The 10,908-nt window shown below is 38.8% G+C and overlaps 2 long non-coding RNA genes across 2 annotated transcripts; one reads left to right on the top strand and one right to left on the bottom strand.

Annotated features, from left to right (window-relative positions):
- Positions 1-361: 361 nt before the first annotated feature.
- LOC137047328 (uncharacterized) lies at positions 362-4,537 on the bottom strand. Its single transcript, XR_010899195.1, has 3 exons — positions 4,498-4,537; positions 659-862; positions 362-554 (listed from the first exon to the last, which is right to left on the bottom strand). It is a non-coding gene; the product is annotated as an uncharacterized lncRNA (long non-coding RNA).
- Positions 4,538-8,721: 4,184 nt separating this feature from the next.
- On the top strand, positions 8,722-9,629 carry LOC137048332 (uncharacterized). Its single transcript, XR_010899382.1, has 3 exons — positions 8,722-9,005; positions 9,239-9,484; positions 9,577-9,629. It is a non-coding gene; the product is annotated as an uncharacterized lncRNA (long non-coding RNA).
- The last annotated feature ends 1,279 nt before the right edge of the window (positions 9,630-10,908 follow it).

The following is a 10,908-nucleotide window of genomic DNA, read 5'->3' as shown; positions in this document are numbered from 1 at the left end:
CAGAAACCGATCGTTTCGTGTCTTAAGACATCAGTGTGTCTCCATGAGCCACAGGGTTTAATATGGATTCGTATATCTGTGTGTTTTTTACTCTCATAGAAATACACCCCATTGACATCCATTATACGAGCAACGGTTGGAGTTAAAAATCTTCATTTGGGTTGTACTGAAGAAACAAACACACCTACATCTCAGATGACCTGGGGGTCAGCAGATAAACATCACAGGCTCATTTTTGGGTGAACTATCCCTTTCAGGAGCTTAAATGACACTCTGGTTTACTGTATTGGAATCATCTTGGAGGTATCACGACCCCAAAATCTCTTGGTAACATCTTTACCAATTCAGTGTTTGTTTGTGTACTTTGCCCAGATCTCAGGCAACACGCAGAAGTGTCGAGCTGAGGATGTGGCAGGTTGTGGCTCTGGAATGATGGCTTTTATGTCATCAAAGTAGTACCACACTTTTTCTCCCTCATATCTTATTGATGGAATGAAAAATTTGTTCGGTCCAGCACAACTCATTGTGTCAACTTCATACTGACCATCTACAATCTAGAGAGTAAAAATAAATAAATAAACAAACAATACATACATAAATGTAAGAATATTTCCATCACTGACAACAAATATCCATAGCACCAAATACTTCTTTATACCTGTGTGATTGTGCCAGGGAACAGTTCTCCATCATATTGTACAAGGACCCACTTTCCTGCTTCCAAAACTGCCTCGGTGTTCTCCTTTTCTGGCTCCACATTGTCTCGGAAGTCAAACTCTTTTGGACTGAAACATCCACAGGCAAAATCACAAAAGCAGGACACTTCTCTGGTGTAGATAAGGCCTGCTTTTGTTGATGTAAGCTTAAAGAGAAACAAACAGTTATTTTGATTTAAATATATTAAATATTTAAGATATTAAATATGGACATACTACACTCTAAAAAATGCTGGGTTAAAAACAACCCAAGTTGGGTTGAAAATGCACTAACCCAACAATTGGGTTGTTTTAACCCAATGGTTGAGTTGTTCTTACCCAGCAATTGGGTTGTCTTAAAGGGGTACTTCAGCGCTGGGAAGATGAATCTGTATTTAAACTGGGTCATCAATGCAGTAGAAATGTGAAATTATTTTTGAATTTGGTGTCTTCTAGACTGAGAAAAGACAGAAAATGTATTTTTGTCCCATGGGGATGAAAGACTACAATTCCCAGAATGCTTCGCTGCCCTACGAGGCCATTCCCAATGCCACCTACTTGATTACAGTGACTGAGTTAGAGAAGACACTTCAATTAAAAACTGAACGTGTCTGTTCAATATAATGAGTGAGTCACTGCGCGAGTATCACAGCACTGAACACTAACTGCACGAGTGATGAGAGCTGAGGTAATCGCGACTACACTCGCGGCATACATTCACAACGAGAGTTCAGTCTGGCGCGTTTCAGTTCATGCCTTTGCAAGCTTAACTTTCATAGAAATTAATTTGAGAAGTTAAAAGACTTACATTGCTCAACATAGCTCCGTTTAAATGAGTGCCTGTAGCTGCCAGCTGAGCTCTCCCTGCAAGCTGAGTGTAATCTCCCATCCCCCAATGCCGGATTCAAAACACGCGGAAATGGCTCCCTCTGCTGGCTGTAGTCTTTAGCCTTTGGCCAAACATTCCTCCTATGATGCAAAAATCGTCAATTTGCATCATAGGAGGAATTTTTCCAGGAATAAAAATGCATAAATCTCTTGTCTCAGGGGGATATGAGGGGGGAAAGCACAATCATTTGAATATACTCCAGGGTTTCTACTGATACAAAGCCATATGCTAATCGCTGAAGTAACCCTTTAAGCAACATTTAACCCAACCACTGGGTTAAAACAACTCAACCACTGGGTTAAAACAACTCAACCATTGGGTTAAAACAACTCAATTGTTGGGTTAGTGCATTTTCAACCCAACTTGGGTTGTTTTTAACCCAGCATTTTTTTAGAGTGTAATATCAAATAACAGGTAAATAACATATTTTGATCTTAAACTTCTCTCTTTTAGAGTTTGCAGGTAATTACCTCAATGGACCCACATAACTGCCTCTTTTAGTTCCGACCACACTCGTACTTAAAGTTAGTCCACCCCAAAATGAAAATTGTCATTAATCACTTACCCCCATGTCGTTCCGAACCCGTAAAAGCTTTGTTCGTCTTCGGAACACAATTTAAGATATTTTGGATGAAAACCGGGAGTCTTGTAACTGTTCCAGTGACTTTAAGCAATTAATGACAAAATTTAAATTTTGTAGTGGAGTAACCCTTTAAGGTCCCCGCACACTGAATCCAAAATTATCGTGTGCATTTTTTTTTTTTTTTCATGTTTGTCATCCTTTTCCAATCAAAATGCTTGCTATGGATACAAAAACGCAGAAATTCAAACCTGATCCAAATTTTTTTATGACAGATGAAATTTTTGGAGGCAGTGTGTAAATTCGATTGACACAACATGCGGTCATAATAGTTTTTTAAATGTGTGAGAAAACATTTCGGACAAAAATTTCAGACTTTTACACAGTAACTACATTTCAGTACTAAGTTTTCTTTTTAAACTATCTCTTATTTACAGCTTTAAGAATGTTTCATCCAGCAACTCAACATAAAAACAACATTTTCTCTTTTTAGGTAAAGTTACTTTTGTCTATTTGCTTTGAGTTTGAAGATGTTGTTCAATATGTTTACTCACCTGATGAATTCTCATCGTCCCAGGTACTGTCTTTAAGTCTGGTTGTACTAATTCGGCACTTGTTTTGACATCTTCCTCTGTAATTTTAAAGAGCCTTACAGATGAATTGAGATTTAGCTGCTCAAAAAGAGTGTTGGCATCTGGAATGCTGGTACCGTAGCACACAATTCTGTCAGCCAGGTTTTTCAAGGCACCACCCACTCCATCAGGAGCACCCTTTCCATGGGATGCTTCTGTGAAGTTCCATGTTACACGATTAAATCCTCTCATGAATGGCACAGTTGAGGCTAGATAAAAATTAGTTTTGTTCCGGTATTGAGATGTGGGCCCATCTGAAATAAAGTGGATGTCCCTTGAATTTGGATGCTCCTCTCGTATGCTCCTGAGTACATGGGGTGAGCCCATGTGGCTATGGCATTATGCTGAAGACAGTCCGAAAGCGATGCAAAGGACTTCACCTTCCCCCCACTGAGATAAATAACTCCAGTATGGAGGGTTACCTGCTGGTTGCCACCTCCAAAGTGAGTTTCTTTTATTTCTCTGCTGTATTTGCAAGCGTAGTTCTCACTGTAGTCAACATGAACTACTACTTCATTCAGAGTAAGGGACTCTCTCAATTTCTTCAATCTTTCAGACTGATGCTTGATGTTGTATATGTGTCTTGAGAAGTTTGAGAGGTGGTCCTGTGTTAGTTCTACAAGCTTTTCAATGGAGGTATGCCTCTTCTCAAGGAAAGCCTTCCTCACTTCCTTCTCTTCAGTGGACCCAACTTTTTTTGGTACAGATTTTGTTACCCACTCTTCCCATACTATTGTGTTTTCTTTCAGTGAAGGATCCTGTGTTGTGGGAAATGTCTTATTTTTGCAATTGCTGCATGTCCTGTACATGCAGGACATGTCGTTGTCGCAACACACACTGGCCCGCACAATGTCCCTTGGAGACGATGTGGCTACGATTCCTAGCTGATGCAGCTTTTTTATCTTCAGGCCAAAATTTTCATGTGTTTTACAAGCACATGTTTCTCTGTCTGTAACTTTATGGTGGATGATCCAAAATGGCTTAAGTTTACAGAACTGAGAAATCGAAAGATTGTGCCTGGGATTCTCAGTCTGAAATCTTCTATGAAGATTTGCCATGTTGTTTGTCAAGGCTCTCTTGCGAAATATCTGCCCCTTTTTTCGGATTTCACCAGATTTGCCATTAATTACAGTAGAAATTTCATCTTGGTGAAAGAAGCGGCTAACAATTCTGCGCATTAATCGTCTCTGGCTGTTGGGTAATATTCTCTGATCTCTCTTTCTAGCGTTTTGTTTTGCCTCTCTGTCTTCCATGTTCATAAGTCTCTGCTTTCTCTCCCTCTTCTCAAGTCTTCTCAGTCTTTTCCTTAGGTTTAACGTCTCTTTAGTCCTGTCCAGAAGCTTCTCTTCTGTTACACGCAACTTTGCCCTCAATTTTGATAGTGTTTTTTTTCTTTTCTTCGTTTTGGGTGATTCTTTTGGGGTAGATGTTTTTATTTCTCTTGGTGTCCGTATCTCATTTTTGGGGGGAGTTAAGTTGATGTCATTTTGCTGTTAAAAAAAAAAAAAAAAAAGATATATAATTCTATTCAAAATGGAAACTAAAAAAGAGCTTTAGAACTTTTGAGAATAGTGTATGTTGGGTTAGTTGAACAATTAAATTAAAAATTATAATTATACAGTTATTTTAACTTTTAACTGTTGCTTGGCTTTAAAAAATAATGTTTAAGTTCAGTAATCTTAAATTAATACATGCATTTACCTGCTGAGACAAGAATGGCTGTTCTTTTGGGGCAGCTTCTTGAAGATTCTCTTGAACTTCATTTGCTTCTTCAATAACTTGAATAAGCTGAAGTGAGTCATCTTCCTCACTAGATGGTGTTGTGTCTAGTACAGCTTTAAGCTGTTTCTTTTTTTTATAATAGCGCTTTGAGCTTTCCCGCCACTGTCTTTTTTTCGTTTCATGTTGCTTCTTAGTCAGCTCTTCAGTTTTCTTTATTTTGCTAGTTTGTTTTCGTTTTTGATACCTGGAAGTGGAAAGAAAGCACAGCATTAAATTAGCATGGGGGGGGGGTACGTATGCACACATCTTCATATAGTATAGACTTGTTGGTGTGTGTGTATGTTTGTTCATGCATCCTATCATGGGCCTGAAGTTGCGGGGTGGAGCTTAATTTTAGCCTTTGAAATTAATTGAAAAACAAATTACAAACAGAAGCACAAATTACTATTTATTATTTAATAAAAATTATTACTAAGTTATAACAAAATTATTAACAATTTACTGAAGTTTGTTTTTAATTAACATTAATGAAAGAGTGCAACAAAATGATTAGGCTGCTGTCACTTTAAGATTCACACAACCTATAAATTTCCCACAGTATGAACATTACACTAAATCCAGCACCAAAGGCCTGTTATAGGCTAAAGGTGTGCGTGTGTGTGTGTGTGTGTGTGTGTGTGTGTGTGTTCTCATGTACATTTCCTAACACTGTAGGGTATTTTTTGCTAATTACACTTGCTATAACATCTCCAAACCTAACCTCTCTCTCTCCTTCCTTCTGTACTCCTCGAGCAGTTCTGGGTTGCTGTATAATTTCTCCCTGAACTTTGTCAACCTGGCCTTTGCTAAAGATTTTTTTTTCTCACTTGCTGACTGTCTACAATAAAACATCATAAAGCAAAATATCAACAGTTATTACATTTTTAAAATTATATTAAATTTATAAAAGATATTTAAAAGTAATAAACAATTTGCTTAAATTCTCATTTCCGAAACATAAGTTCTCTTTACCGCAACTGCTGTTAAATGGTTGCGGTATATGAGAATGGTGTTGCGGAGGATGAGGTACCTCAGTATGTTTTGCTAACAATAGAGAAGCCATGAAGGCTTTGCTAATTTTTTACTCAGTGAATATAATTAGACTTTAATAAAGCACATTTTCATAAAAAATTGTAAATCTAACAATTTTCGAAATGTAGAAAACTACCTGTTTCGGTAATGATAATCGAAATGTCGTGTAAACATTCAGACAACAGAATATTTAACATTTAACTGGAGAGATATAAAAAGATGATCTTACCTGGTAGCCATCTTGAAGTAACTGGTCCATGTGCTCTGTCACTCAAAATCAAACTTTATTTAAATTCTGTATGTGCGCTTAAACAGTCCTCAAAAAGTGTTGCGGAGGATGAGAACATCAGGCATGGACACACAATTTTCCTAATTTTTCTTCATTATTATTATACATGAATATTCAGTAAATTAGTTTTCTTTCATCTAAAATAATCTAGTTAAACATCCATTTATTTTTTTTCTAAATATTTTTATGTTAATTTGTTTAATTTACAAAATAACACGCATTCAAACACAGCCGGACGCATTGCGGTAATGAGAATTTCAGTGGAAAAAGCTATAAAATTGAAAAATAATAAATTCTTATCTTCAAATCACACATTGTGCAAGGTAGAGAAAGGTATTGTCTTTATGCTGATGCTTTTTAATATTACTATATTACACATTTTATATTTAAAAACATTAGTGCCGTGGTGTTTTAATGGTTTCGTGAGAATCACCCCCCTACACCTGCCATTAAAATATTTCAATATATGGCTATATGGTGTGCCACGCGTATAAGCCCGTTGCAGCTTCTGTGTCTGAAGTTTGTTTTGAGCGCTTATGCCACCACTATTCTGGCATAATTACTCTGAGAATTACCCTGGTCTGAACCGCGTCTACTACCGTCTTTCTCCATGTTTGTTTATGTATTGCAGCGTGCATGGTCATGCCGTGGCGTGAGGTGCATCTTGACGTAAAATTCTGCCGTAAACGCGTTATCGTGGCGTAAGCGATAGAGCCTTATGTAAAACGATAGACATTTTCTATCGTCCAGACGATATATTTCATCATATCGCCCAGCCCTAGATTGCGCTACACCAACCAGAGCAACGGAGGTGAAGCAGAGCTGACGGATTAAACATTCGCCGTATCCGGTCGGCTAAACTCTGAACACATCTTCCCTTCTTCAGAATGACTTCAGTGCCGTTCTTTGTTCTTTTCTCAGAGAAAAGCTTAACTCAAGTCTTCCAGAGTCGCGGTCAAAGCTGATTCGACAGACCGCCGCCGTTCGCCAGTTTCTGTGTTTACTAGAAGCACGCAAACGCAACTCGGCCGTCGTCATTATGGCCCCGCCCACCGACTCTATACACGATGTGATTGGCCCGACCAGAGTTTGGCGTTTACAGCTCAGAAGGGTATTGAGTGTTGCTAGACGACACTCGCGGCAGATTAGATTTGCTGCTGCTAGGGGGCGTCTAGATTTCTAGGCTAAGCACTGCACTAGGCTACACTAAAACTGCAGAATAAACACAAAAAAATAGTAACAACAATTCTTAACTTTTCCCACCCCCAGACTGCTCTGTTATACAGTTTGCTTTATTACTTTCCCTTCACCATAAAAACTGCACTCAACAGAGCATCACTTTTGTTGTTCACATGGTCACTATCCAAACAATTTATGAATAATTAATTAACAGTGTGTCTGACAGTTGTCTTTGTGCAAGTAAAATCAGACAGAGAAAGATGCATATTTTTTTTATATCCAGAAAATGGACAATGTCTGCTCAGGTCATTGGCTCAAGATTAATGGATTTGTCTGCTATTTATTTGCACGGTAGCCAAGTATGGAATGTCAAAGCTGTCAATGTTAAAAATAAATAAATAAATAAATAAATAAATAAATACACAAAGAAATGTAAAAAAGCAAAGAAAATACATGTATAAATAAATGTATAAATACATATACATAGAAAAGCAAAAAATCTAAAATAAAGATTAGATTAGATCTTATAAAAAAAGATCTTACCAGTGCTTAGGTCGCTCTTGCTCATATTGCAGTCTTGAATTTGAAATGAGCTGCTGAATAAAATGCATCATGAATCTTTTGCTTTCATTGCTGTGAACTCCACTAAATATAGGCTATACCGCGGATTTATATTAATTTTGCGGAGATGTAAGGTATAAGACAAACTGCATGTTCTTTTTAATTGTTTCGATTATTTATCTCCTTTCGTTTGCGAGCGCCGTTGCGAGCAGCATCAGTCTGCCTCAGCTCAAAAATGCCTTTTTATGTGGAGGTAATATCATGGTAGGCTAAATGAACTAACATTGTGATGCTTGAAGTGTTTTAAATCTATGGATTTTATTATAGGCAAGACAAGTCAAGAATTGATTTGAGAGACTAAATCGATTAAACATGCGGTTAACTCACTGTCGGCCAATAACAGGACTGCTTGGTCGTCACTTAAAAAAAATTAAAACTTTAATTTAACAAACAAAAAAATGCTCTAAACATTTTTCTAAATTAACTTAACAAAGAAACGAAAGATTGTACCACTGTAGCTATTGTAATACCGCGTAGCTTATTTTGCACATAACTTCGTCACCCTTTCTGTCGAAATAGTCGGAATAGCTTCTTCTTTCCCATTGCTTCATTTTGTAGTAGTTGCCTGTGTGTCTCTAACAGCTCTTGTGTTTCCTCATCAGGATGAATCTTCCTCCTCTTCTTCCTCTGCTGCTCTTGGTCAGTTCTAGAGGTCAGTATCATTTATGTTCAGACACAGTTTTTGATTTCCAGTGTCTAGAGTTATTCTAGTCAACTGTGCTTCTGTTCTGACACTCAGTGATTGGCTGGACATTTCCCATCATATTACACAAATAACACACACTCACATCACCGCTGTATCTCTTCATTCATCTGTTTATTGATTAATAAATGCTCTTCAGATTTATACTATAGTCATCAACATGAGAAACATTAGTCATGTGACTCTTCTAATATTGTTGAGAACTTATTGCCTTCATTTATATTTAATCCAGTTCACTGACGTAACTCTATAGAGTATTTATGATCACACTGATTGAAGAAAATATGAATATTATTTTACTGTCATTTACTGAACATCTCCTGTGTGTGTTTGCAGGAGTCTCCTCTAGATCTGTGTCAGGAATAAAGGGAGGAAACGCCAAACTAACATGTGCCTTTGAGGACGGAGAGATTTCTGTTATTAGTTTAAACAATCAGACAAAAGTCATTGATATCTGTCAGACTGAAGATTGTTCCGGCCGAGTGTTTAGAGAAGGATCATGTGACGTCATCATCAAGGATCTGAGACTGAGGGATGCTGGGAAATACTTTCTGCTTATCTATTACCATAATAATCAGACGGAGCTGAAGCGACTCGTCAGGACGTACCATCTTCATATTCACGGTAAAGTCCGAGCGGATCAAACCATCATCAGTGTGTGTTTCTGGATCTCCTTTAGTTCTGCATTCAGGACTGAGACCAGCAGAGACTGATATTCAGATCGGATTGGGTTTCTCCAGTGGATGATTTTATCTCAATGATAAATGTTTAAATCTGATCACCGATCCCAAATCTGTGTGTGTGGCTCTGACTGACTGACACATTATAATGATGTGTGTGTGTGTGTGTGTCCTCAGATGAGATCTCTGTGAACACAGGTGAGGAGCTGAAGTTGGATCTTCTGTTGACCAATGCTGATAAAGTGGAGACAAACTCCAGTGGAGAGTGGACAGAGGTGTGGACGAGAGGTCACGGGGTCAGCAGTGATCGACTGACCGACAGTGATGGGAATCTGACCATTAATGCGTTCACATCCACTGACACTGGAACATACAGAGTTCTGGACTCTGAAGGACAAATCCTGATCACACTCACACTCACAGGTCAGAGGACAGCAGAGGAGGACTGGGAATATTAGGTTTAATCAGTAAATTAATACTAAACTGCAGGACTAACCTTATAATATTCTGCACAGACTCGAAGGGAAATCCGGACGACACAGATGAAGACAAAACCATCGGGCGTGAGTAAAACAGGAGGCATTGAGAGCTTCACAGAATTCATCAGCAGTGAATTTAAAGGGTCATGAAACCCCAAAACACTTTTTTTGAGATGTAAACAGATATGTATAGGCTGCACATCATTGAAAACACTAAGGGTACTCATTAATGGTATTCATATGTGAAAATAGTTATTTTTGCATTTTTCAGAGCGATTTCTGTCTTCCGGTTTGAAAAGTTTAGTCGAAGCAACGTCACAAATGCTGACGTCGGCACGGCCTTTTCGGCCCAAGTATGGGCTGCTGGGCACATGCTGACGTCGACCGCTCTGAGCAATTCTCGATATATATTCATGACATAAAGCTCATTCAGTCCAATCCCTGCGCTGTAGTATGCATACAAGATAATTTAGTTAATATGCATGAGACAGTCACTTCTGTCAGGCTCGTCTTCCATCATTATTGTAGAGATATGGTGGGGAAGTTTTGGAAGCAGCGTGCGGAAAAGTCACGGAGGAAAGCTAGGCGTTGTGCTGATACGAAATAACGTAAAGGGCGCCGAGCGAGTTGTAACCGGCGGCGTCTGTGGAAGCCTTTGCTACAAAGGCTCGGTAAAGTAAAATTCACCTGAGGAATCGCACGCCGAACCTGCAAGCGTTGACTATCTATGTCAGGAGTGCAAAATAACCAATCTGTAATCTGTAGGCTAATGAACAAAAGCCACGTCCTCTCCGTTTTATTTGTGGTCACAGCCATGCAATAAACCGCACGTGTTCGGGCTCTTAGTGAAACAGTGTGCTGCATATTTGGACAAATATAGATTTAGCTGCCGAGTGATAGACAGCGCGGATCGTCACGGCAACCCAGCGCGCGTCGCTCTGCTTCAGATGCGCGGTCGAGACTAGCCTCAAACCCCTTCGCTTTTACCCCGATCTAGAATTACACATCGCTGTCACATCGCATGTTGGGTGGTTCACGTTCTCTTATCACGTCGGCGCGTTGTTCATCTTGCCAAACAGCGTACATATTTGGACAAATATAGTTTTATCACGTTTGCAAAATATTTCGTCACGCAGAATAACATTTATTTTCATTTCTCACTGAATTATGCTGGTTTGAACTTTGAAGAGCTGAATGATTTGCGATCTCTGCTACACGCCACTCATAGCTCTCTCATTCGCTGTACTCATCCCTCATTTAATCTCACTGTGGTAAACTATGCCAACGTGAACCAAGAACATGTCTCAGAACCGCTGTAACTGCTGCTGCTATATCTCTTATCTTAATGCACCTACTGACAGACACTCC

Source organism: Pseudorasbora parva, chromosome 19, assembly GCF_024679245.1.
Source record: "Pseudorasbora parva isolate DD20220531a chromosome 19, ASM2467924v1, whole genome shotgun sequence".
Lineage (NCBI taxonomy): Eukaryota > Metazoa > Chordata > Actinopteri > Cypriniformes > Gobionidae > Pseudorasbora > Pseudorasbora parva.
The sequence above is the reverse complement of the archived record's forward strand: the minus strand, read 5'-3'. Positions and strand labels throughout refer to the sequence as shown.